The sequence below is a fragment of the Colobus angolensis genome, unplaced genomic scaffold (genome assembly GCF_000951035.1).
Source record: "Colobus angolensis palliatus isolate OR3802 unplaced genomic scaffold, Cang.pa_1.0 Scaffold86, whole genome shotgun sequence".
Classification (NCBI taxonomy): Eukaryota; Metazoa; Chordata; class Mammalia; order Primates; family Cercopithecidae; genus Colobus; species Colobus angolensis.
The window spans coordinates 7,945,721-7,959,208 of record NW_012122487.1 but is presented as its reverse complement, the minus strand read 5'-3'; the positions used below and the strand labels follow the sequence as shown (position 1 = coordinate 7,959,208).

Genomic DNA, 13,488 nt, shown 5'->3' with positions numbered 1-13,488 from the left:
GACCTTGTGATCCACCCACCTCGGCCTCCCACAGTGCTGGGATTACAGGCATACAACCGGCTCAGGCTTTTCTATTATTTAACTCTTGATACTCAGTGGACTACAGACTGAGGACAAGAGAAGAGAGACCTTATTTCAAAAACTAATACCACTCCAATTTTGTAGAAACAAAGCCGTTATTCCATATTAATTTATGTCTGTAAAAGCATATACTACCACATGAAGTACAGGTATAGTAATTTAAAGAACAAGAATAAGCTGATATGTGCTTCCCCATATATATCACTGATAGTCATATAAGAAATTATGTTTACTGATAGATCATTAATCAGCAAATTTTGTTATTTTATAAATCCAAAAGAAGCAATGTCCCAGAGCATAAGGCCCAGCTGCCTTAATTCCTTGAAGGAAAAAGGCATGTATTTATAGACCTAGAAATTTAACTGAGTCTGCAGTGTCCTTTCAAGCTAACATCCTATACTGGTATGAGGCAGAATAATGGCTCCTCAAAGATGTCCATAGCTTAGTTCCCAGAACCTGTGATTACATTACTTTACATGGCAAGGAGGAATTAAGGTTGCAGAAGGAAAGTTGCTGCCTTAAAAAATAGACTATTTTCTGATATATCTGGGTGGGCCTAAAGTAATTACAAAGGTTTTTCAAATGTGGAAGAGAGATTTAGCAGAGTTTGTGTCAGAGTGATGAAACAAGAGAAAGACTTGACCAGCCATTGCTGGCTTTGAAGATGCAAATAGAGGGCCAGGCGCCAAGGAATGCTGGCAGCTTCTAAAGCCAGAAAAGGCAAAACAACAGACTCTCTCCTACAGCCTCCAGAATGCCCTATGAACACCTTAATTTTAGCACAGTGAGATCCGTTTCAGACTTCTGATCTCAAGAACTGTAAGATAATAAATTTGTGTGGCTTTTAAGCCACTAAGTTGTGGTAATTTATTACAATAGCAATGGGGAACTAATAAAAGTTGTTTTAAAATATGATCATGAATTCTCTGACACTTGTCCCACTAAGTGTATGTCCCTCCTCTGAACAGCGTGGGCCTCTGTGACTGCCTCAATGAATAAAATTAAACAAGTCATGCTGCAAGACTTATTTGGCTACACTAAAAACAGCCCTCTTGGGACACTTGCTTTTGGAACCCTGAGCTATGATGTAAGAAATACATCTACCCTGAGGCCACCACCCTAGAAAAACCACAGAGAGGAAAAAGAAAGAGAGAGAGAGAGCACGAGCGAGCGAGCATGAGAGAGAGAGTGTGCGTGATTGATCCCACGAGCCCAGGTGTCTGAATCTTTTCAGCCTAGGTGCTAGTCATGAATGTAGAAGTCTTTGAACTATACTCAATAATAATTTGATTGTACACTTAAAAATAAATTAAGAGCATAATTGGACTGTTTGTAGCACAAAGGATAAATGCTTGAGGTGATGGATACTCCATTTACCCTGAGATTATTAAGCACTGCATGCCTGTATCAAAATATTTCATTTACCACAGAACTACATATAAATACTGTGTACCCACAAAAACACTTTTAAAAAGGAAATGAAAAAAAGGAACTTTGAGATGATTAGCCCTTGTCATGTCTAATAACAACTATGTGAAAGACCACAGGCAAAAAATGCCCGGCTGAGCCCTTCCTAAATGGCTGACCCAATATCAAGAACAAAATAAGTAGTTACCTTAAGCTGCTAAGTTTTGGGAGTAATTTGTTAAATGGCAACAAATAACATGCTCAACAATATATGCTAAGGAATTATCTTTTTCATTACTTAAAATTAAACTCAAAAGTACTTTTTTCAGTCATTTATGGAACAACAACCTCTGTCATTCCACATATGTTTTGAACATGCCAACATTGCCCAAATATCACCTCACATTAGCACCTACCTTGATACCAAAAGTGAATACTGTCATTATGATTTTAAATAGGAGTGCCAGACATAACTTCATTGAGCTGAATATACTCCAACGCCTGCTGGACTACCAGGAATGTCATCGACAATTTTACTGGCATTCATGTCATTTCCGTAGTCACAAACAGAAGAGGATTCCAGGGGACAACAATCTGTAAAAAACTCTTTGATCAGTTCACTGGTGTTTACCCTAGTGGATGGATTAGGAAAGGCAATGACAGCAATAATGGCTGCAACAATAATGATTTCCAGAAGGCGATACTTTCCAAATTTGGTGGATTTGCGTCGATGACACCAGGCAATATTTGCCCTAATGAAAAAGGCTCCCCAAAGCCCTCCAAATACCCCTAGGAGAATAAAAGGAAACAGCTCAAAAAGGTACCATGGTGTGTGATACTCCACATAAAAAAGGACCAGATGGCTGTTACCAAATGGATTGATGGACCTCAAAACAAATGCAGCCACTAAAGCAGCAGAAAAATGATCTCCATAAAGTTTTGAGAGGAAAATAATAGCTAACCAAAAAAAAAAAAAGAAAAATTAATGGTATCACATTATAAGATGTTTCTGATATATTATAAATTGAATGGTAAATATCCTAGCTTTAAATTTTGCTGTAGTTAGAATTTATACACAATGGATTTTACTGTAATAAGAAAAACTGATGTTATTATTACTTTTGGAGATGGTGATCATCATTACAAATTCACAGTACCAATTATAAATGTCTAATAAATGTTTAGAATATCTAGCACCGTTTTATTTTCAAAATGAGTTTCACATTCATTTTAATCCCTAAACTTTAATCCCTAAACTATTGTTACCAAGACATCTCAGCTATACTTCAGCCTCTGCCTACAAATCACTTTTTGGAAACAGTGGTGGAAACAAATTACATCAGCACTCAGATTTCATTCTGCTGCAACTTTCCAGAAGATCATTAAATTACTCAATTCAATTAAGCCAGGTGAGAAACAGCATACTACTCATCTTACCGCAAATATACACCTTTTAGATCTAAAATTCAGCTAAAATAAAATTTTAAAAATATATCCGTATGTCATCATGTAAAAAATACACATGTAACATCCTAAGTTCTAGAATATTCTTTGTAGATCATAGTAAATTAATCATTTAAATGCTGTTTTGCCACAAATAAAAATCTCTGATTTTCTTCAATGTATCTCTACTTAGAAGGTTGATTTTACTAAATTATTTGATAATCATACTTTCATAATTTAAACTTCCCAATCTTGGTAATATATTAGTTTTAATAACTTGACTTCTTAGTAACTTTACACAGATCCTACTGCAATAACTATCACTTCTTTTCTACTACAGCTCAAATATATTTGCACCACAATCCAGTGGATTTGTTATATGACTGCGTAGTTAATACAAAAGCTTCTTGAAACAATATGGCACTTAATTCTTTCTTGCAGCAATGTGTTGAGGATGGATCCATTTAACGTGGATGCAATAATCTAATATGCGATTAATTCTATAATTAACTAAATTGGAAATATGTTGTTGTATCAATTATTAATTCATCTTGAGACAAAGCAAGACTCACCTCCGCTTGACTTATGATTAATTCTGCCCATGTTTTCCACCATAGACATTTATCCCTCTCTTCAAATGTTGTTTCATTAGATCCCCAAAAGCACTTTTTGTGGTTGTACCACAATGCACTAAGGCAAATGCACTCCTTTAGGTCAGTCATCCAATCAGCAGCAATGTCTATTAATCCGGCCAAGGCCCCTGTAAAAATATGTTGGAGATGGTCAAAAAATAAGTCAACTTTTTGGGAGTCGAAAACAATCTAGCTAAAAAGTGAGTGGAAAGCAGGAGACTCCTAAAAAAAGGGTCATTTAAGAAGTACATATAAATGTAAGATTTTCAAATTTTAGTTATAAACATATATTTTAAAACTGTAAAAAGTTATTTTTTACAATAAAATTGCTATTTTTGTTTGGAATTTTTAAAAGTTACATCATTCAAATTAATTGTGACCCAAAAAACAGTGTTTAAAAGATACTGAAATATCTTCAAAAGACAGCTACTTGGCAGAAGGTTCACAAATCTAATTTTCAATCCATAACTTAATTAACAGACTTATAAATGTTATCACTTTCATTTAAATTTAATGTTCATTAGAAACAATTATTGAAATTCATAGTATTCCTATTTATAGTTTTTTCTTAAATTACAGAAAACCATATATCAAGATTATTTTACTGTAAGAATATTAAAAATACACAAATTTATGGTCAAATCTGGGTCCTTCTCATATAAAAAGATCAGTAGGTTACATATACAGAGGCCATAAAATTATTATGCATGCCAATTAGGATTATCAGTACTTACCTCTATTCTCTATAAAAAATTTAATTTTGTGGTCTTCTGAACATAATCTTCCATCATGGAAGCTGAAACTTGATTACAACTGGGCTTCATATTTGTTTTCAGGTCCTCAACAGCTATTTCTTAAAATCTCACACATTGGGACTTTGTGGCCACGCTGTACAGCAGGGTGATAAAGGGGACAGGGTCTTGAACTAGATGGCTTTAATTCAGACCCTGGCTTGGCCACTTACTAAGTTGATGACCTTAGTAAGACTAAGTTACTTTTCTTCTGCTTCAGTCCCCTCATCTGTAAAATGGCGATAACGACAGCACTGGTATCATAGGATGCCATGAGGTTTAAATACACGTCAACTTTTCAGAACAGTGCACAACACATCGGAGGCACTCAATAAATATTGGCTATTTATTATGGTGTTAACATCAAAAGATACTTTATTGGTCACCTGATCCAAACCACTTATTTTACAGATATAGAAACTGAGCCCAGAAAGATCAACCAAGCTGGATAAACACTTACAGTGACAGAGCCAAGACTAGACTTGGAAGCCTCCTGCCTCCTAGTCTTATATTTAAGAAGATTTTTTGAAGAAGATAAACAAATGCTTTTTAAAATACAACAGTACATGGAAAAAAATTGAGGAAAGGAAGGAAGAACGATTTATACTTCTGTTAACTAAAAAATGATTGCTTGAAAAATGTTCTTTACCTGGTGCCAATCCTATTAGCATTACTACTAGCCATTTGTAACCTGACCACGCATCATAAAACGTTTTGTCATTTCCCATGATGATTCTTTCTTTTTGCTGCTGATTTGAAACTAGAAACGTTTCTGTTTCATTTTTCAAACTGTGAATAGAAGCCACAATTCTAGAATCTAACAATTTTTCTCATTTACCATACATAGAACAGTAATTTCTGAACTAAATAATGGAAAAGGTAAGTTTGGGGCAAAATCACTACATCATAGACAGTTACTATACCTGTAAACCAGATGACAAGTCTTTACTCAAGATCTGCATTTTATTTTTTATTAAAAGGGTCCACAAACTACATAAAATCTGACCAAGATTGTTTTAAATTGAATCAAATTTGAACTTCAGTTGGTGCACATACCTGTATTTTATATATGTCTTCTGTAAGACAATATGGTTTGAATTGTCTGTCATTCTCTTATCCTAGCAGTTAAGTGGATTATAATTGTTCTTTAAAAGATAGGATCTGTGTATAATAATACCATGCGCATAAATATAACGTGTTACAGAATAATCATGCGGACAAAGGGACCCCTTCAAAACTTACAGGCCTTTTAACATGCAGGTTTGGAGAGCGCCGATCCCATTGGTAGAGTCTAGAGGTTCTTTTTTACTGTGTGAGGCAAAAGTGTCCTCTACTGGATATAGTGTAGGAAGTGAGGAGATTAACAAAAGAGTAATAGATTTGATCCAGATCGCACTATACTAAAACACAAGAAAGTAAGTCTCACCTCTCTTACAAAGAATGTACTTCTAAACCTATCCCTAACTAGTCCATACCTCTTCTATTCTACTAGGATTAATGCTTTAAAAAGCCATATTCTCAGCCCAGGACTTCAGTGCTCAACTGTTCTGAAGGAGGGCTGGAGCTGGAATTCAATGACCCAGTCTATCTCAAGCATTGGGTCTATTTGAAGTCACAATGCTCCATTAAAATGACACAGTCAGTTCCAAGTTGAATGAGGCAATTTTACTCCTTCTACCCTATAAGCAACCAAACACAGATATTAACCATTTTTTAGAATTAGGAATAGGTTATTTCTTTCAAAAATAATCACTAAACTCCATGTTGCTTTTACTCAATAAAAATAAATGTAATGTGTAAGAAAACATGATAATATTAAGTCGTTTTCAGACTGAGTCACTGCTGTTTTCTTTATATAATTGCTTGCACAGCACCACAATCAGGTCACTTAAGTAGCTGCTTGATAGTGTACCAAGTAAAAAAGATATACATACAGAGAATTCAATCATCACTGTTCCTAAGAAAAATCTGGAAATCATTTAAATGTTCTTCAATATAGCATCATATAAATAAATTGCAGTATACCTATGTAATGAAAAATTCTGCAGCAATTAAAAAAGATTCAGATAGATGTAGTGTTATGCAGGAAAAAGGCAAGATGCCTAAAAGTATGCTAAAAGTCAGGAATTATATATATGCACCTATATTTTTAAAAATCAGAAGATAAACCATAAAGTTAAAAATGTAAATTATTACTTTAAGGGGAAGAAGACAACAGGTTGGATGGGACAGAGATAGAAACTAGACTTCTTTGAACATACCTGTTTTGTATATTTAACTTTGGAACCATGGAAATGTTTCATATATTTATAAAAAAAAAAACTAAATCTAAAAAGTAAACCTTAAAAATTGAAGTAAATTAAATGAATCAAAGGTGCATCTAATTGGTAACATAATGACACGAAGAAACTATCCCAAGGGACTTTACGACAAAGTAATTTGCATGTAAAACTGTGGTGGAATAAATAAAGGATAGGCCAGACACAGTGGCTCACGCCTGTAATTTCTGCACTTTGGAAGGCAAAGGCAGGAGGAATGTTTGAGGCCAGGAGTTTCAGACCAGCCTGGGTAACATAGCAAGACCCAGTCTCTTCAAAAATATATATACATATGTATATTAGCCAGGCATGGTGGTGTGCACCTGCAGTCCTGCTAACGGGGAAGCTGGAGGCAGATTACCTAAAATTTTTCAGCGGGCATAATGTTGGTGATGGTGTTGGTACTGTCATTCTGACAATGTCGTATGTGTGTATTGTGAGGTAAATGAAATGACTATGTTTGTGATGTTCAGATTTTTGGCAAGACTTAAAGGAAATGCAGATTTAAGAACTAGAGGTTTAGCCCTATAGTTATGAATTTAAATTAGAAGAGTCATATAAACTTAGAAGGTTAGAAACAATCGCCAACTCAGAAATAACAAGTACTACCTAGTGCCCAGATTGTACCTGTATTATATTTTCCTTCAATGGAATCAGAGCTCCTTGGAGAAATGGCTGATTCCAGGTTTACTGCAGGAAATGTCTACGATGAATTAGGATTAGGATTAGGATTATCTAAGGGCATCACAAAGGACAAAGATAGCAAACTAAACAAGCTCCCACTAATCTGAAATGGAATAACATGAACATCAATAACGATAATAACTGTGATGATTAAAACACAAATATACTTAAATCCATGAGTCCATGAAGACACAGAAACAACAACCAAACAAGCAAAAAATCTCATTGGTCAACTTGGAGGATGCTAAGGAACCTAGTATTTCAAGATTTCTCCCTTTTCTGTACCATCTGTACTTCAGGGAATCCAAATGGTTGATGTGGGGTAAACTCTCTATAGAAATATGCAAGCTAATAAATAAAAAAGGAACAATTAAACTGCTACCATTTTGTAAAATACTGAAATAGTAACATTTGAAAGTACAGAATGTCAACTTGCTTCAAAATAATCTGGGGTAGGAAGGCTACAAGTGTAACAAAGAAGTCACGGAAAAGAAGAATTAGGTTGGGTATATGTACTGACGTAGAAAGACTTTAAAATTTAATGTAAGTCAGGCACAGTAGCTCCCACCTGTAATCCCAGCACTTTGCAAGGCCGAGACAGGCGGATCATTTGGGGCCAGGAGTTTGAGACTACCCTGGCCAATATGGCGAAAACCCATCTCTACTGAAACTACAAAAATTAGCCAGGTGTGGTGGCACACACCTGTAATCCCAGCTACTTGGGAGGCTGAAGCGTGAGAATTGCTTGAGCCTGGAAGGCAGAGGTTGCAGTAAGTCAACATCACACCACTGCACTTCATCACACCACTGCACTTCAGCCTGGGTGACAGAGCAAGACTCTAACCAAAAAAAAAAAAAAATGTTTTAAGAACAATAGTAAGAATATAAATGTGTGGAATTTTCCAGCTTTAAAAATGTTTGTTTATATAAGCATGGATCAAAATGTCAAAAAATATTTTATTGGTTTAGATGATTAATAAAATTAGCTAGGACACATATTGGGTACTTCATATATTGCTATATTATTTGCAATGCTTTTAAAGACTGTAGACTAACCATTAACATACTCAGAGAAAAAGGTGTTTTTGTTTGTTGTGAAGGATGACAGGGTCTTGCCCTATCCAGGTTGGAGGGCAGTGAGGCAATCATAACTCACTGTAACCTTGAACTCCCAGGCTCAAGGGATCCTCCTGCCTCAGCTTCCCGAGTAGCTAGGACTACAGGCACAAGACTCTATACCCAGCTAGTTTTTCTTTTGTTGTGTAGAGATAGAGTCTCCATATTTGCCCAGGCTGTCTCAAACTCCTGGAATCCAGCGATCCTCTGCCTCAGTCTTCCAAAGCACTGGGATTACAGGCATGAGCCACTATGATCAGCCTGTTTTGGGTTCCTTTGGTCTCAGTTTTCTCTAAAATTTTATGAACACAGTGTCATGGATATTCTCCAGGTACTTTAAAATACACTTAAATCCCAACTCTATTTACCTAATGATCATACAAGACACAGGATTTATAGTGTGTCTGATCTAGGCACTTTGGATTAAAATAGTGATTTTCAAGGTACGGTCCACAGACACCTTGGAGGATCCCTGAGACCTTTTCACACTATAAATCCTGTGTCTTGTATGATCATTAGGTAAATACAATCATACTTAGAAGCATACATTCAGAGACATTATCAGTATTCAGGTTGGGATTTAAGTGTATTTTAAAGTGTGGTAGCTGGAGAGTATCCATAACACTATGTTCATAAAATTTTAGAGAAAACTGAGACCAAACGAAACCAAAACAGGCTGGTCATGGTGGCTCATGCCTGTAATCCTAGTACTTTAGAAGGCTGAGGCAGAGGATCGCTGGAAAATACTGTTTACAAAATAATACAAGACATGTGCCTTTTTCTCTGTGTTAATATTTTTACTGAAAATGCAAAACCAATAGCAAAACTGCTGGCTCCTTAGCAAAAATCAGGCAGTGGCACTCAAATGTACTGGCAGTGATTACATTCTTGACTGCCATGCTTCCCAGTAAAAATAAATAAATAAATAAATAAATAAATAAATAAATAAAATGCCAGTTTCAAATAAGAGCATCTTTGATGAAGCAGTAAAAACTGCTACTCTTCAATCACTGAGTCTTTTTAATATTTTGTGTGATGAAATAAGAACTATGCGTAAGTAACTATGCATAACTACACATGTCTGCTGCATGTGGAAGTATGAGGTTATGTCCTAAAGAAAAGCATTTGTGTAATTTATTTGAGTTGCAAAATAAACTAGACGCTTACATGGAATACCATTTTTACTTGAAAGAGTGACATCAAATTATGCTTTTTCAAACTTGGGAATTTGACAGGTATTTTCTCAAAAATGAAACAAAGTAATCCTGTCATTTTTAAGTAAAAAAAAAAAAAAAAGTGTATTTGTTTCCAATGATAGAATTTGAGCTCTACAGTAAAAATTAGAATTTTAGAAAACTTGTATCTATCACTGTGAGGATAGGTTCCCAATACTTAGAGACTTTTCTGAAGAGATCAAAGGTAAAATTAACAAATGTGATTTTTAAAATATTATATTACACAATAAAAGTGTCAACATGTAAAAGATCCACATAAATCAGTGAATCAATATTTTCCAAATGATCACTGCCGAAATCATATATTCCAAGTTCAAGGGTCAAAATCAATGGATTTTAATGTAACAGAAGACAAAGTTCATTGACGCAGTTTCAAAGCACACCTTACAATTAATGTTTAAGAAACTAACAACTGTCACTTTGGTGTAGTATCAAAGAAGAATATTTGCAATAATCTTAAAAGACTATTGAAATACTCAATAGCTTTTCCAACTATATTATCTGTGTATAAGGTTATATTTTCTTCATAAACTTCCATAAAAACAACATATAACATATTGAATGCAAAAGTAGATATGAGAATCCAGCAGTGTTTTATTAAGCCAGACAATAATGAGATTTATAACAAATATAGTGCAATGTCATTCTCTCACTAAATTTTTTTTGAAAATATATTTTTGTAAAACTGTTATTTATGTTAACATATAATGGATTTTGTTACTGTTATTTTAAAATGAATTAGTTTTTTTAAAAAGTCTTCAGTTTTAGTGTCTAATATGGTAAATATCCATTGATAAAAACCACGTAAACCAAGGCTCCTTGGGGGTCTTCAATATTTTTAAAGAGTTTCAAGGGGATCTGACACCAAAAAGTTTAAAAATCACTGGATTAAAGCACTGATCTCATGTACTGTATTTTTAGATATGCCCTAAAGGTATATATCATCTGATGAACCTCAGAAGCTGTACCTTTCATACACAATATAGTGTGATTTCAAGTTCAGGTTTCACACACATGTATACATTAATATGGAAGCTTATAATTAATTTCTGTAAATAGTCATTCTCATTGACAAGTAAATTTCCAATACCAAAATTATATAGGGCCTTTTGAGATTTGGGATTTTATTTTTCTGAAATATTTTCTACATTGAGAGGCTGAGGTCAGCGAATCACTTGAGGCCAGGAGTTTGAGACTAGCCTGACCAACATGGCGAAATCCCATCTCTACTAAAAATACAAAAATTAACTTAGCACGATGGCACACACCTGTAATTCCAGCTACTTGGGAGGCTGAGTACAAGAATCGCTTGAACCTGGGAGGCAGAGGTTGCAGTGAGCCAAGATTGTACCACTGCACTCCAGTCTGGGCAACAGAATGAGACTTTGTCTCAAAAAATACACATTTTTTGTTTTATAAAAAATGTATTTTGTATAAAAACTAGGCATATTGGCACACGTCTGTAGTCCCAGCTACCCATGAGGCTGAGGCAGGAGAATCACTTGAACCCAGCAGGCAGAGGTTGCAGTGAGCCAAGATCATGCCACTACACTCCAGCCTGGGCAAAAGAGTGAGACTCCATCTCAAATAAATAAATAAATATATAAATAAATAAAGTACTTTGGATTACATTAGCAGTAAGTCACAACTACAAACAAAAAGGATCCAGAGAAATATCTCAGAATCGAATACTGGAAAAGGGGATAAAAGAAAACAGTAAAACCCCACAAAAGTATCTGCCCCCAGTAGATTTCTTCTTTTTCAATAGGTAAGAGTTATGCAATGAGTTTCCTTTTTTTGCCTTAGCTTCTGGGCTGCTCAAAACCAGAAATCATGCTGACCTCCATATCTTGACCTTGGCTTGTTCTTTCCCCCAACTCCTGTGCTGTATTTTTCCCTTTCCTTCTTATTTTGTCTTCCTACTGTATTTCCTTGTTTTTTTAGCTACCTGAAATCCTTTCTGGAAATATGTGGGGCATAAGTAAACTTTAAAAAGTAAACACAGAAAAAGAAAAAAATATTTATCACGTATGAAATGTAGAGATTTACTTATACTAAATGTAAACATATTTTGGCAGCCTGAGATCATTGGCAGAAATACGTTACTAAATGATCTAATTATGCACTATATTTTCTTAAATTACTAAAAACACTTCCTTATCTATGCCTTTCTCTGTCTTTACATTTGTCTTGCACCCAACCAATAGTATGGAAATCACCATACGTACCAACACCTGGAATTGGTTCATCCAAAAGATCCAGTAAATGTGTAGAACTGTTAATGCTGCCTCCATTTGTCATTGTATGATGAGTTTCTACAGAGGAAAAAAGGAAAGATGAATATGTTTTAGAAGAGACAAGCCCAGCCACGGTGGCTCAAGCCTGTAATCCCAACACTTTGGGAGGCCAAGACGGGCGGATCATGAGGTCAGGAGATCGAGACCATCCTGGCTAACACACTGAAACCCCGTTCTCTACTAAAAAATACAAAAAACTAGCCAGGCGAGGTGGCGGGCGCCTGTAGTCCCAGCTACTCCAGAGGCTGAGGCAGGAGCATGGCATGAACCCTGGAGGCAGAGCCTGCAGTGAGCTGAGATGCGGCCACTGCACTCCAGTCTGGGCGACAGAGTGAGACTCCGTCTAAAAAAAAAAAAAAAAGAGACAATAGTGAGCTATGTGACCTTCTGAGAAGGTCATTAAGTCATACAGAAATGATATCACTTGAAATCATTTCAATTAGGGAAAAATGCTAAGAAAAATTATCCTAAACTTGGAAATAAGGTCAAAAGATTATGGCATGTCCTTTTAAAGTCAAACCCAAATGTCAACACAATTAGCCTGCATAATAGTCACCTGATGCTCTGGAAAATTTTAAATAACTATTTACTACTGATTAGGGAACAGACTCTGTATAGAAAATGATTTGTAAAAGATATATTGAAAATAGTAATTTGTATCTGCTAAAATAAAAATGAATTCTGTCCAGTAGAAAAAAATTACCCTTAGAGTTGTGGTTTTATTTGTTTTTGCCCTGCAAGAATTTGCTTTCTTTCACTGATGATATACACTTCAGTCTCATACATCCTCCTCTGAATCAGCCCTGTCATCAGGTTGATTCCCTCAGTAGAGTCAAATTAACTTGGCACATGTTCACTATGTATCTTTTAAGAGTATCACAGACTTGAGAAATATATCAGGAAGGACATTAAAAGATAGCTCAAGAAAAAGAAATACAAGTGGCCTTTAAATATGAAAATAAGCTGAATCTAACACATAAGAAGAAATGCAAATCAAATCCACAATATCATCTTCCTCTATCAGATTATAAAGATAAAGCGTGTGAATGCACTAAGTTAGCGAAGGTATAAAGAAAGAGGCCCTGTCACAAAATTAGTAGTTTAAATATGAACTGGAATAATCCCTTTGGGAAGGCAAAAACTAACAAAATTTAATATACACAGATGCTCTTCAATCTACCAAGTTCACTTCTAGGTTTTTTTTGTTTTCTTGCAACTACACTTGCACAAATCCTTGAATAAATCCATAAATTATGCACAATGTGGGCAGAACATCTTACTGTGTGCTATAGAAAGAAAACAAAAACATATTAATGCCAAAGTGCTTATAATCTAAAACAGGTTGGCAAAGAGCTAGAGTCAATATTTTAGGCTTTGGATGCCACACGGCTGCAACAACTCAATTCTGCCATAGCAGCACAAAACAAATCATAGATAGTATGTACATGAATGAGTCTGAATGTGTTCCAATGAAACTTTATTTA

At 35.2% G+C, this 13,488-nt stretch overlaps 1 pseudogene; it reads right to left on the bottom strand.

Moving 5' to 3' along the window:
• Nucleotides 1-1,883: 1,883 nt before the first annotated feature.
• Nucleotides 1,884-12,008, bottom strand: LOC105503508 (annotated as a pseudogene).
• Nucleotides 12,009-13,488: the final 1,480 nt, after the last annotated feature.